Raw genomic sequence first — 12545 nt, 5'->3', positions numbered from 1 at the left:
GGGTGAGTTAGGTGACTTAGCTGGCCTCTGAGGCTGGTTCACGGCAAACAGTCTCTCAAGCTCTGACCTTGGCCTTCTCTATTTTTTGCTTTGCATTCCCAAGCTTTCAACTACAGCCTGTCCCCAAGTTCACCCCCAATCTTCAGCCATAGAGTCACCTCTTTGCTGACCTTCAGACCTCATCCCCTCTGCCCACTGGATGTCTTCAGGGGAAGGCTCTGAGATGTGGGGTCTAGACAATGCCCAGTTCATCCCAAGCCTATTCTCAGGACATGAACAGAAGGCACCGAGATGTTCCTACTGGAACCCATCAGCCGTCTCACCCATCACTCCCTCCCTTCCCCCGCTTCCTCCCTCCCTCCCTCCCTGCAGCATCCCCAGTCCCCAAGCCTGTGTCCTGTTTCCTGCAGAGAGAAAGCCTGTGGTCACTGCTGCACCCCCGTGCCTTTGGGACAGGGTGCTCTGGGCACACGGAGCCCCACGCCCCTCCAGTGCCCTGATTTGGGGTGTGAGGCTCCCGGGCCAACAGGAGAGAAGACAGGGCCGGGTGCTCCGTGCGTGCTCTCTGCAGGGAGGCTTAGTGGCCAGGGCACCGGGCATCCTACTCGGGCACCGACCAGCCCTGCGACGCTGTCTGGGCCTCCTGACCCTCCACTGTCGGTGGTAGTAACTGCAGCCACGGCTCTGTGGGGTGGGGGTGGCAAGGTGGGCACGTGAGGGCGGCAGAGTGTTGATAACCTGTGAGGATGGGCCTGCGTACGTCCCTCCAACAGGGATGCGGGGTCTGCAAGCTTCAGTCCATTGAACCAGCCATGTTGATATGTTGATAAACGGCTCACCTGCGGGCCCAGCTGCCTCTGGCTCGCGACTGGGCCCGGGGGCTGTGGGGTCTTGTTCATGCAACTCCCCCCTTCACGGTGTCGCGCGTGCGGCTCCGGGCTGTGGCCACAGCAGAGTCGCGCACTCTGCCCAGGCTGAGCGTTTGCTCCCGGAGGCCCCGGGCCCGGGTCCGGGCTGGAGTCACAGACGGTGCTACCGTCCACTCCTCTGTCCTGTCCTCGTCCTTGGGGTGGAGCCCCGCCTGCGGGGCGTGTGCCCCCGGCGAGCGCCCTGCTCTGTGGGGAAGGCGCTGCAGACTCACATGAACACAGAGTCGTTAAGGGCGGTCCTGCCCCCACCCCCGTCCTCCCCCCAACCTGGTATTAGCATCACGAGCTTCCATTAGTCGCCAATTACAAACAGATTCTCCACTTGTTCATATTTCCTGTATCGATGGTAAGTTGTTCTCTCTACAGGGAAACTGTGTGTTCCTCTTTCTTCCAGCATTCAGTGTCCTTCCCACCGGGGGCGGGGGGCAGGGGGCAGGCACTTTGCTGGTTTCTGATTCTTTCCCTGAACGTAGAGATCTTGCAGTCCTGTTTCTGAATTTTGATGTTTAGGAAGAGGGTGGGGAGGAAGGGGATATGGGGATATGTGTATACATACAGCTGATTCACTTTGCTGTACAGCAGACACTGGCACAACAGCGTAAAGCAATTATAGTCCAATAAAGAGCTTAAAAAAAAAAAAGAGGTCACCAGTGAGACACGGCCTTACTCGGCTTCCAGCATGAAAAGGCACTTTCTGGGGCTGCCACATTGAGGAACAGGCTTCTGGGGTCCTTCCTCCCCCCCCGCCCCGCCCCATCCACCCCGCTTCCCCCCCGGGAGAGACCTGGCTGCGCCCCCTTCCTACGGACTGGGCTTGTCAGCCGGGCCGTGAGCGCCGTGGGGGAAAGTGTGGGTGAACGTGTTCAATCCTCTGACCAGCCTGCTTGGTTCCCTCCGGCCTGCAGGCAAAGGCTCCGTCTGGGGTGGCAGCTTTGGCTGGGGAGGGGCCTGGGCTGTTTCTCAGTCCTCTCATCCCCCGGAGCCCACGGTTAGAGGCTGCTGGGGCCGCACCCTCCCCCTGCCCGAAGGCCCCGCTCTCTCCTGGGTGAGCAGCCTGCTCGCTGGCCTCCCCGTGTTCTTCTTTGCCTCCTCCTCCTGCACTCTCCTATTTCCACCTGAATCCAGAGATCCCATTAAAGTGTCACTCAGATCACAGCCCTCGTCTGCTTGAAACTCACCAGCGCCCTCCTGGCCGTTGCATTCAGAGCAGAAACCAAAGCCCCCAGAACATCTCTGCCCACTGGCTCGGGCGGCTGGACACACAGCAGACACTTACATCCCACAGGGTGGAGGCGGGACGCGCGCCCTCAGAGTGCCGGGTGGGTCCCTTCTGAGGCTGCAGCGGAGACTCTGCAACAGACCCCCCGCCTCCGGTGTGGCTGACAGGCTCTGTCTCTGCCTTCACCTTGAGGTTATCATCTCTGCGTGTATCTGGGTCACACGTGTCATGGCTATGGTGTAACCATCAAAATCAACACGCTTCACTTTGATCAGCTGTATTGCCTGTCCACAGCGCGTGTTCACATTCCATCCCCTGTATCAGTCACATCCTCTGTAGACATGCTTTCCCCCTTACCAGGGTCATCTCTGCAGATCTGTGACAGGCTTCACACTTTTTGTCTTTCTTGACTTTTGGAAGAGGACCGGCCAGTCACTTTGTAGAACGTCCCTCAGCTTGGGTTTGTCTGTTGTTTCCTCCTCACCAGATTCCGGTCATGCACTCCGGGCAGGGTCCCCACGAAGCGACGCTGTGTCCCCAGGGCCTCCGTCAGGGCACAGGAGGATGAGGTGAGGGAGGCGCCGTAGGCTCAGATTAGTCCAGTTAGAGTCGTTAGGGGAGATCCTGGCCTCTCCCCACTCGTGGCCGCATCCCTTCCCTTTATTAAATTTAGAACAAAGTGGAGGTCTCGTCCCCAGGCACTGCCCACTTGACTTCCCGCCCCCAGCGCTCTCCCTGTGCCCGTGAAGGACTCAGCCCTGGACCCGCGGAGGACAGCCCCATGGTCGGTACTGATGGCCCATACCAACCCCCGTCTTAAAGCAACGCCAGTGAGGATGGACAGGGGGCAGGTTCTAAAGGAGCAAAGGGTAGAACATCTCCAGCCTCCTAAAACAAGCATAGCAATTAGAGAAGGCTATACAAAAGCGAAAGACACTAAATAAAAATGAGTGCAAAATAGAATGTCAGCTGGGTGAGGACAAAAATAAATGACTGGGAAAACGTTCCGAGTAAATGCTGCTGATCAGCGCCAGAAAGACGCTGAGTTAGAGATCACTGAGGCAGCAGCGTGTGTTTCAGTCTCTCGAGAATGTGGAGCAGGTGCTGATGAAGTTGACTCCGGGGCAGTGAGGCAGCATCCCTGCCGGTACCTGACCTTGGTGGACCCGCGAACGCAGAGTCGCAGAGAGGGGGTGGGTCCTTGCACTTAGTCTTCCTGTGTGCGTGCATCCTTTTTGTAAGGCGACCCTTCTCACAAACACACTTTCCGCCAATAATTACTGACGAGCCTAAGAAGGCCAGGCTGAAGGTCCAGCTCACCACGGAGGGCAGACATTTACCTGTACACACACCTGGGATAGGAACACACCTGGGAGAGGGACACACGTGGGAGAGGGACACACCTGGGAGGGGGCAGGTGGTGAGGACGTAGACTGTATCCAGAGGAACATGGACTGAAAATCCAGGCTTTTCGTTCTCTGTAAATACAAATCTGTGTGAAACATTTAGCTCTGCTAACCTTCGGTACTCTAACCCACAAGCTGAAGCTAAGGCTGTATGGAACACATGTGAATCACCCGGGTGGGACTTCCCTGGCGATGCAGTGGTTAGGATGTCGCGCTTCTGCTGCGGGGGGTACAGGTTCCATCCCTGGTCAGGGAACTGAGATCCTGAAAGCTGCAGGACCAAATGTATAGGAATAAATCATAAATGTACATGAATGAGTCATGATGTATGTGACATCACATATGTACGGGGGACGTGGTGAGCGCTTGAGGAAGGAGGTTACTCTTATTCTTATCGCGACCCTTACACCGCGCCGCTGAGTGGAAAAGAGGCAAGATGAGAGACGCAAGGACACCGACCCAGTAAAACTCGGAGGCCGCGTGGCCTCAGCAGAGCTCATGGTTTTGGGAGGTTTGAGTCGGGCTGTCTTATTAGTTCCTTACTAGGTAAGGCAGTTTTCTTGTTGTGGTTGCTGTTGTTGATTCTCTTGAATTTCTTTAGCCTATCACCAGTCATATCCGAAAATAAGAGTAACATAATGTTCCCTTTTTAACACGGATACTTGCTATTTCAACTTCAAGTATCATTGCACTGGTTACAAGGGTGGGTTTCAAGGGTGTAATCATCAACTTTGCTGAGAAGTAACCTATCTTAAGAAACACGGATGATTCTACACAGCCCTTTCAGAGCACAGAGCCGGATGAACGTCCCCTGATGCCTGCTCAGTTTCATGAGTTTTTAAATGCCGTTTTACTATCACTTTAAAAATCCTTTTATTTTTATCTTCCGTTATTTAGCATGGGTACATCTGCCATTGTTTTTACCTTTCAGCTTTTCTAAAACTCCTCCCATAAATCTGCATTTTTCTGATTAAAAGAATAAAATGTTGTTTCTCAGTTTCACCTGTATCATATGCCCCTCTTCCCTGACTTTTCGCATCATCTTTCCTTTGATTTTATGATCTGTGGTTTGAAGCTGAAATTACTGTTGTTAATTTATAACCCTATGAAAACACAACCCAGGCGGTCCAGTCTCATAGGAGCCTTGAAGTCGAAGGAAGGCATCTCACTAATGAAAAATTCACTTGAAAATAACCAGAATTCCTGCTTAGACTTCTCAAATACCATGTTGAAGCAACATAGACAACACTCATTCTTAAAATCCCCCTTTCCTCTCCCATCCGCTTTCCTCTCTCCATCAGCGTCTCCAGTGTCTCTTTTAAAGTATTTAAAAATTCATTTTTTCATTCCTAACCTTCACATCATTTTTCCTTCTATTTCTCCCCTGAATTTGGTCTTACAAATACCACCCACCCACCAAAACCTAAACAGTCTAATGATGGTAGAACATTCTTGGGAGGGAGAGGGAAAATAAAATCAATGAGCATAACCAGATTTTATACCTTGGTTCACGCCTTTGTTTTTCTGAATATATTCCCAGTTTGTTTGCTTTTTAAAAGAAAGAGTACATGCATCATAAAGTTTTTTTGTACTTACACATTTAAAAAGGTATCTTCCAGCCTTCCCGTTTGACTGTGACTTAGCTAGGTATACAAACCTAGTTTGAGAAAAGCACTCCATGGTTGATGATTTCAGCTACATTGTCTTCCAGTATCTGGTGTTTATAAGATAATGACACCAGAAAGAAGCAGTGGGGAACCAGTGTGGCTTTCCCTTGGAAGTTTTTAGGATCTTCATCTTCGACGATCTGACATTTCACTCTCCCTCTGCTGCTACTTGGTGGCGGAATGTTCTTTCTGGAATAGTCTGAGATATTTTCTCGTATTATTTCTCAGATGATTTTCTTTAGTCTTCCTTTCTGGGTCTGTCTCGTGTGGGTTAATCCTCATTTTTTTCCTTTAGCTTTCTAGTTATGGTTCTTTTTTCTATAGCCTATTGTTCTATTTTCTAGAAGAATTCCAAAATTGTACCGCCTTAACTTTCTATACGAAATTTTTGCTTTTAAATTTGCATTTGTTTTCACTTTTAAAGGCGCTTTCCTACTGTTCAATATTTCCCTTTCCTGGCCTTCCCCCAACCCCACAACCACGGGCTCAGTGTTATACCGAATCTTTTTGAAAATAGAAAAAAATGAAAGTCCTACTATTTTTTTCTGGATAACCTATATCCTCTAAGAGCTTGTTTTCCTTTGTGTTTGTCTCGCACTTTGTCTTCTGTGCGGCCAGATCTCCTTAAATATCTGGTGGTCTGTGCGTGTCCACGTGTGCTTAAGTATGAAGCACAAAACACCCACGGGAGCTCTGAGGGGGCGGTTGGGTTCTTCCGACTGGTGGACTTGACCTGCGGGTGAGGGGACCAGGAGACCGTCATCAAGCTGGGGGTGCTGCTCAGAGGCAGAACGTGGACATCTTCTGTGGTTCACAGTTTGCTTGCTTTAAGGAGAAGCCCCGCGGGCACACAGCTGGCTGTGGTTCGTGCTCTGTGGGGAGGGAGGGGGCCCGTGCCCTCACAGGCTTCTCGTTCGTCTTCGCGTTCGCCCCTCGTCTCACCCGTGTTCTCCTTCAAACCTGGAGCCTCTGGCCCCCACCTGCTCTGTGATCTCTCAGGCAGAGTGCCTTCCTCACTCTCCACGTTCCGAAAGTTTGTTGAAATCTCACGCGCTTTTACGGCTTTGCTTGCTTTCTCTTTGTTATTGTAGGTTTCTGCTTTCCCTCTGCACTCCATTTAATGGGATCTTGGGAGACAAAATACATCCCCCACCTCGGTCCAGGATGCTCAGGTGATCTCTAGCGCATCAGTGAGGGCCCTGCAGAGAACCAGACTGAGAGAACCATCTCTGTGCCCCCATCTCCATCACCCCTGTCTCTGTCTCCATAGAGACAGGAGGAGAGAGGTTTATTCCAAAGAACCGACTCATGTGATTATGGGACCTGGCAAGTCCACCACCTGCGGGGTGTCCAGCAGGCTGGACACGGAGGCCGGATTTCTGTGTTGCAGCCTTGAGAATTCCTTCTTCAGGAAACCTCTGTCTTGGCCCATAAGGCTTTCAATGGACTGGAAGGTCACATGTTTTACTCAAAGTTTGTTGATTTAAATGTGTGTCATGTTTACAAAACACAGCAACATCTAGACTGAGTGCCCTGGCCTAGGCAAATTGACATAAAATTAACCATCACAAATAGAAAGATATAGCATAATTCCTGGTGAAAACTGTTTCCTGGAGTAGAGGGTGGGCTGCCCACGGAGAGAAAGGGGCCCACTCGGGTGGGACGCAGTTCTCCACACCTGACATCCTGGCAGCCACTGCCCCCACGTACCCCAGGAGGGAAGCGGCCTGTCAGGGAGCAGGTCAGATCAGAAGGAAAGAACTCAGACATTTCCTCCTCATGTCTCACCGAGCACCCCCACCAGAGTGGCTGCAGAGTCATGGGGAGAGATGTTGGTTTCCCAGGACAGTACTGGGCTGTGTCTTGAGGGTGACGGTTTTAAGGGGATGACCTTGTATGGCATCTTTGGGAGTCCTCTTTCATTTTCCCTTTTTTGTTTTTAAGGCACCTTCCTGGGAATCTCTTCTCTCCATATGTTGGGTGCTCTAAAGGGACCCCAGGAGCATCTCCTGTGAAGCATGGAGGACACTCCCCTGCTCTCCTCTGTCTCTTGGACAACTGTGTGCGCACACAGGAGGGACCCTGGGGAAGAGTATGGACAAGCAGGGTGTGCGGCTCACCTGTTTCCTCCTGTCTCAGGGCGGGGTTGGGGGGAAGGGATATTCTTTTCCTCGGCCTGGTTTTCCCTTCCTTCTCTCTTCTCACCCATCCGAGAGTGGCAGATCTAGGACCGTGGCCCTCATTGGGGCAACTCTGCCCCAGGGACAGTCAGCAATATCCAGGGACATTTTGGGCTGTCACCCAGGGATGCTACTAAGCACCTGCCTGCATCCAGCAGGCAGAGGACGGGGATGCTGTTCAACACCCTGCAATGCACAGGACAGCCCCCAACCAAGGACTGTGTGGTCCCAAATGTCAACAGTGCAGACACTGAGAATCCCTGGTCTCGAGGAAGGAGATCTTGGTGGAATCCTGGAGGAAGCAGGCCCGGAGGCTGCAGCCTGGCTTTCGTCTCCAGGCCAGAGGAGGGAAGGGAAGTCTGTGCCTCCAGGCACCTGTCCGGGTCCCCAGGCCCAGAGGTCTGCAGAGGGGCTGCTTCCAGGGATAGCTGTCGCGCGTCCCTCAGCAAACCGCCTGAGCGAAGCTGTCGGGTGACCGTACAGAAATCCTGAGTTCCAGAAGCCTCCTTCAGCCTCTCTAAAGACAACTGGTACGTGAGATAAGCTTTTTTTTTTTTCACGTATTCCACAGATATTTATTAGGCATGTGAAATGTGTCAGCTATTTCAAAGCACCTGAGATGGGTTTGTGAACAAAACTGAGAAACTGCCTGCCTTCCTTACACCTACACTTTAGGGGGGGCAAGACAATGGGAAGTAACGTCAGGAAATTGTGAAGTATGTTCTGAATGGAGAAGGACAGGGCTATGGACACACACACACTCACACACATATGTATGTACGTCGCACTGGGGCCACGGCCAAAGAAGCTTTTAGCGCGGAGGGAGCACCTTTGAGGGCAAGTTTCTGGTGAAGCCTGAGGTGGCGGTGGTAGGTGGAGGACGCGTGGAAGGGTCTCTGGCAAAGGGAACACACGTAGGGCTTCTCTCCCGTGTGGATTCTCTCGTGAGCCCGGAGGTTGGTTTTGTGGCTGAAGGCCATTTCGCACGTGCTGCACGTGAAAGGCTTCTCCTTTGCATGAATCCTCTGATGCACACGTAGGTCTGATGCCTGGAAGAAGCCTTTGCCACACTCGGCACAAATATATGTCCTTTCATGACTGTGTCTTTTCTGGTGAACTTTTAACCGAGAAGAATACCTAAAGATCTTGGGACACTTCTCACATTTGTATACTTTTGGGGCTCCGTGGGATCTTTCTTGGTGTTCCCCACATGCAGAGTCCCCCTCAGTGCTCTCGTGGGTAGAAACAAGCTCAAGGGTGACCTGGTATGGCTTGGAGAGAAACTCTGGTTCCACCTCCATAAGGACATCTTGATAGGAGGGTCCTTTCAGGGACCTTTCCCGGGACCTGGAGGGGACTGGACCTGCTCTTCTGGAGCTGCGTGGATTCTCCAAAGACACACCTCCTTCTTCAGGCCTCGCGCAGCTCTCTTCTTGGACAATGAGTAGGAAAGGTGCATGATTGCTTGGACTAGCAACACCGTCATCTACTTGACAAGTTTTCAAAGGAATGTTGCCACCACTTTTTTTTATCTTTATCTTTGTCCTGTTTCCAGGGAAGTGTCTTGCACAGTCCAGCAGGGTGTCCCCATGTTCACCCCTGCTGGGGTTCTTATTGACAACTGTTTTGTTAGATGAACAATGACTTCTTTTAAGGGCATATTCTCAGAAATGAGGGCTTCCTCTCCCTGCATGTGGACATGGACTAAGCCAGGTGGCCTCATGCAGTCATCACTCAGGTCTTCTATGAATTTCTCCAGGTTTCTACCCCTGGATTCCCATTTCTCTCTCAAAGTAGACCGTTCACTGTAGGGCTTATTGAGCATAAACTGTTCCAGGGCCACCTGAAAAGTAATGTCATCCTGGCTGCAGCCATAAATGAAATGACCTGTAGAGTCTTTGCAGTTCCTTCCTGGCACATACGTTACGGCTGTTTTGCAATAAGCTGTGCTGAGTGTTCTGAAGCTCAGGGATATCTTCAGCCTTTTGGAGAGCAGGTCCTCGGCTGGGCTTCAAGTCTGTATGTGCTGATCTTGGGTCATCCCTGGATGGTTCACATAGAAATGAATTTCTGAACTCGAAGTCCATTCTTGGCCATGTTTCTCAGAGATGCAGCTTACAGGATTTAGTTCTTAAAGTCCCCTGTTTCTGGAGATCTCCTCCAGAAGACTGAACTTCAAGCTGGGCTGACGGCTGGGCTGCTTTCTGAACGGGGTTCATCTGACGTCAGTGAGATACGTTTTTACTGACCACCTCTGAGCGCGACTCGGGAGCACGGCACTGACGAGGGAGGGCGTGACCCTTGTCCCACGGAGCGTGCTGTCTGCGTGGGCGGGACAGGCACTCACACGAGTGATGATTCCTGTGTTGTGTGTTACCCTAGGGGAGGGGCCAGGTCCTGAGAACACAGCAGGGAGACCCGCAGTCCAGGCCCAGGGGAGGGGTGGCGTCTGGAGAGGATGCTGGGGTGCAGGAGTGGCGTCACGCGGGGTGGGGACCGACCGCCTGCTGGTGTGAAGAGGAAATCGAAGTGAGGACGCAGACGCTGCCGTCCATCCTGGGGCGAGACGCCGGCCCTGCCAGCCCAGGGCCTCTGCGGGAAAGGGCGGAGGAGTCTCGGGGAGGCCGGGAGGGGTCTGGGGGGCAGGTGGCCCAGAAGCTCCGCACCAGCGCCTCACACCCCAGAGCAGGTCTCACAGCCCCACTTGGCTCATGGGACATTGAGGCCCACGGCCAGGTCTGCGGAAGCCAGCGCTCCCACCCTTCCCCCCACCCGGCCTCTCCGGGGGTCCCGCCTCGCCAGGTGGCAGGAGACAGAACGGGGGCTTCCAGAGAGGCTCTGGCCACGAGGCCGAGGCCAGACACTCCCCTGCGTCTCACGGGTCCTCGCGGCTGGAGGAACGGACGAGACATTTTGGTAAGTTTCACGTCCAACCAACTTCAGTTTCTGTCCCAGAAGCCAGAGCTCGTCTGGACGCGTGAGGGATTCCCAACTGCAGGAGGACCGCAAGAAGCCCGGAACCCTCATGGGGCAGGACCGGGCCGGGCTGCCCCGGGGGTGATGGCCGAGGCCTGGGGGCCCTGGAGGGCGTGCTTGGCGGGTGCCCCGTGCCGGGGCCCCCCCTTCCCACCTGCTCAGGACAGACACTCCCCACACCTGCGCGGGTTGCTGTTGTGGGTGGCCGGCCGGGCTGCTGTCCTCTGGACGGGACAGTGTTTTGCTCTGTGCTCTCTCCGGGGTTGGGGGGGACGGTAAATCCCCTGAGAGCGGGGTGGGGGGGGCATCCTGTTTCCTTATGTTGGACCCCTCTAGCACTCAGCATGGTGTTTTGTGTTTAATAGATGCCTGAGACAAGGTGAGGGACTTCGACCCCAGCCCACCGTGGGCGGAAGCGTCTGGGGTCCCTCTGTCCAGGCAGCCACTCTTCCCATGGGTAGCAGGAGGGCTCCGTCCCATCAGGAAGGAGCCGCTGGTGCTCAGAGACCCCCACCAGGCCACTCCCTCGCTCTTCACACAGGGTGCTCCCTGGTGTCCTCCATGTGGCTGACCTGTGACCTGTGACCCACAGCAGGCCATCTGGCTTTTCAAGACAACCTAAGAAGCACGGGGGGATCTTTGTGGGGTCCTGGGCTGGTAAAACCCAGATGCTTACGGGGCGTTTGCATCACCCTGGACAATGTATTGTAGACACGTATCTGTTACATCACATGTAAACTGGGAGGATGACATCGCTTGGAGAGAGAGACACCAGGCAGGGGTGTACGGGGAAGCCGCGGACTCCACCAGGTGGACGCCTCTGAGGCCAGAGCTGCCCCCGGGCCTCAGTCCCAGGGCGGGACCTCCCCACCGTGGACGCCTTTATTCCTGCAAGTGCCCACCCTTCCTCCAACCTGACCTGCACCTCAGAAGCTGTTTCTCCAACCAAAGCAACCAAATGGTTTCACACACACACACACACACACACAACACGTGTGCAAACCCAGACATACACACAGATACACACACACACAAACTGTCATACACAAACAAGCACAGACACACACACACAATTACACACACATACATGCAAACACATCTACCCACGCAAGCACACACGCACATGCACATGTAGACTCCACACACAGTTTCATACACACACAAACACACAGATGCACATGTACACACACAGACGCACACAGACACACACAGACATACACACACGCAGGCACTTTCATACACACACATGCACACAGACGCACATGTACACACACAGACGCACACAGACACAGGCACTTTCATACACACACACGCACACAGACGCACATGTACACACACAGACGCACACACGCACACAAATACTTCCCCCCCCCCCACCCCCGTGTCCAGGGCCGGACAGTAAGTGCTCCAGGAATCGTCCGTTGCTATTTTTATTATAATTCCCTCCGTTCTGCAGGAGCCGGACCCCGGGGAGAGTTGGGGAGTGGGCTCAGGGTGGGTGGTCAGCCCGGGCCTGTGGTGTGGCCGCCGGAAGCGGGTCAGGGTCTGACTGACCGGCGGGAGGGGGACCGGTTCCTCGGGGCGTCTCTCCTCGTGCCGGTGGGTCTGCTCTGCTCGCCATCTTCTGTGTTAATCTGGGAACTGCATCTGGAAGAGGGGACGGCACTTCACGGCCCAGAAGAACTAATTGAATTTCTCTCTGCGTCTCCGTGATCTCTGAGTCATTTGTCTCGAGACGACAGACGACTTCTTTTGTGCATTCTGCTTCCAGCCCAGACGCCAACCACCCCGTGTGCAAACAGAAAGACCTCTTCCTATTGTCACATCAGAAGCAGCAACGGGTCTGCCAGCAGACACCCAGCCGCAGATCCAGAGGCCGCTTGGACGCCGGATTTTCTGGCGTAAAAGCCAACGGCACACTCCCGGGCTTTGTTCTCTCTGGGCGTCAGTTCCAGAATGTTCTACGTCTTGGCACCCAACAGCGCAGGAGCCACTTGCCAAACTGTTACTCCCTGTTTGATCTTTAAAATGTGCAGCAGTTTCTCCAAAGGCCGATACTGACCCCTGCTCTCTTGTGAGGTAGCCGGGATGTGGAGGGTTCTGACCTTGAAGGACGTGGGACTGGATTTTCCCAGGACATGTTCTAGGGCCGAGTCTGGATGCAGCAG

The 12545-nt window shown here is 53.6% G+C and overlaps 1 pseudogene across 1 annotated transcript; it reads right to left on the bottom strand.

Moving 5' to 3' along the window:
* Positions 1–895: 895 nt before the first annotated feature.
* Positions 896–9488, bottom strand: LOC130835943 (zinc finger and SCAN domain-containing protein 4-like; annotated as a pseudogene). The gene is made up of 3 exons (XR_009049066.1): positions 8190–9488; positions 5908–5954; positions 896–1115 (listed from the first exon to the last, which is right to left on the bottom strand). The product of XR_009049066.1 is annotated as a zinc finger and SCAN domain-containing protein 4-like (transcript).
* Between the last annotated feature and the right edge of the window lie 3057 nt (positions 9489–12545).

This window comes from Hippopotamus amphibius, chromosome 14, assembly GCF_030028045.1.
Source record: "Hippopotamus amphibius kiboko isolate mHipAmp2 chromosome 14, mHipAmp2.hap2, whole genome shotgun sequence".
Classification (NCBI taxonomy): domain Eukaryota; kingdom Metazoa; phylum Chordata; class Mammalia; order Artiodactyla; family Hippopotamidae; genus Hippopotamus; species Hippopotamus amphibius.
The sequence above is the reverse complement of the archived record's forward strand: the minus strand, read 5'-3'. Positions and strand labels throughout refer to the sequence as shown.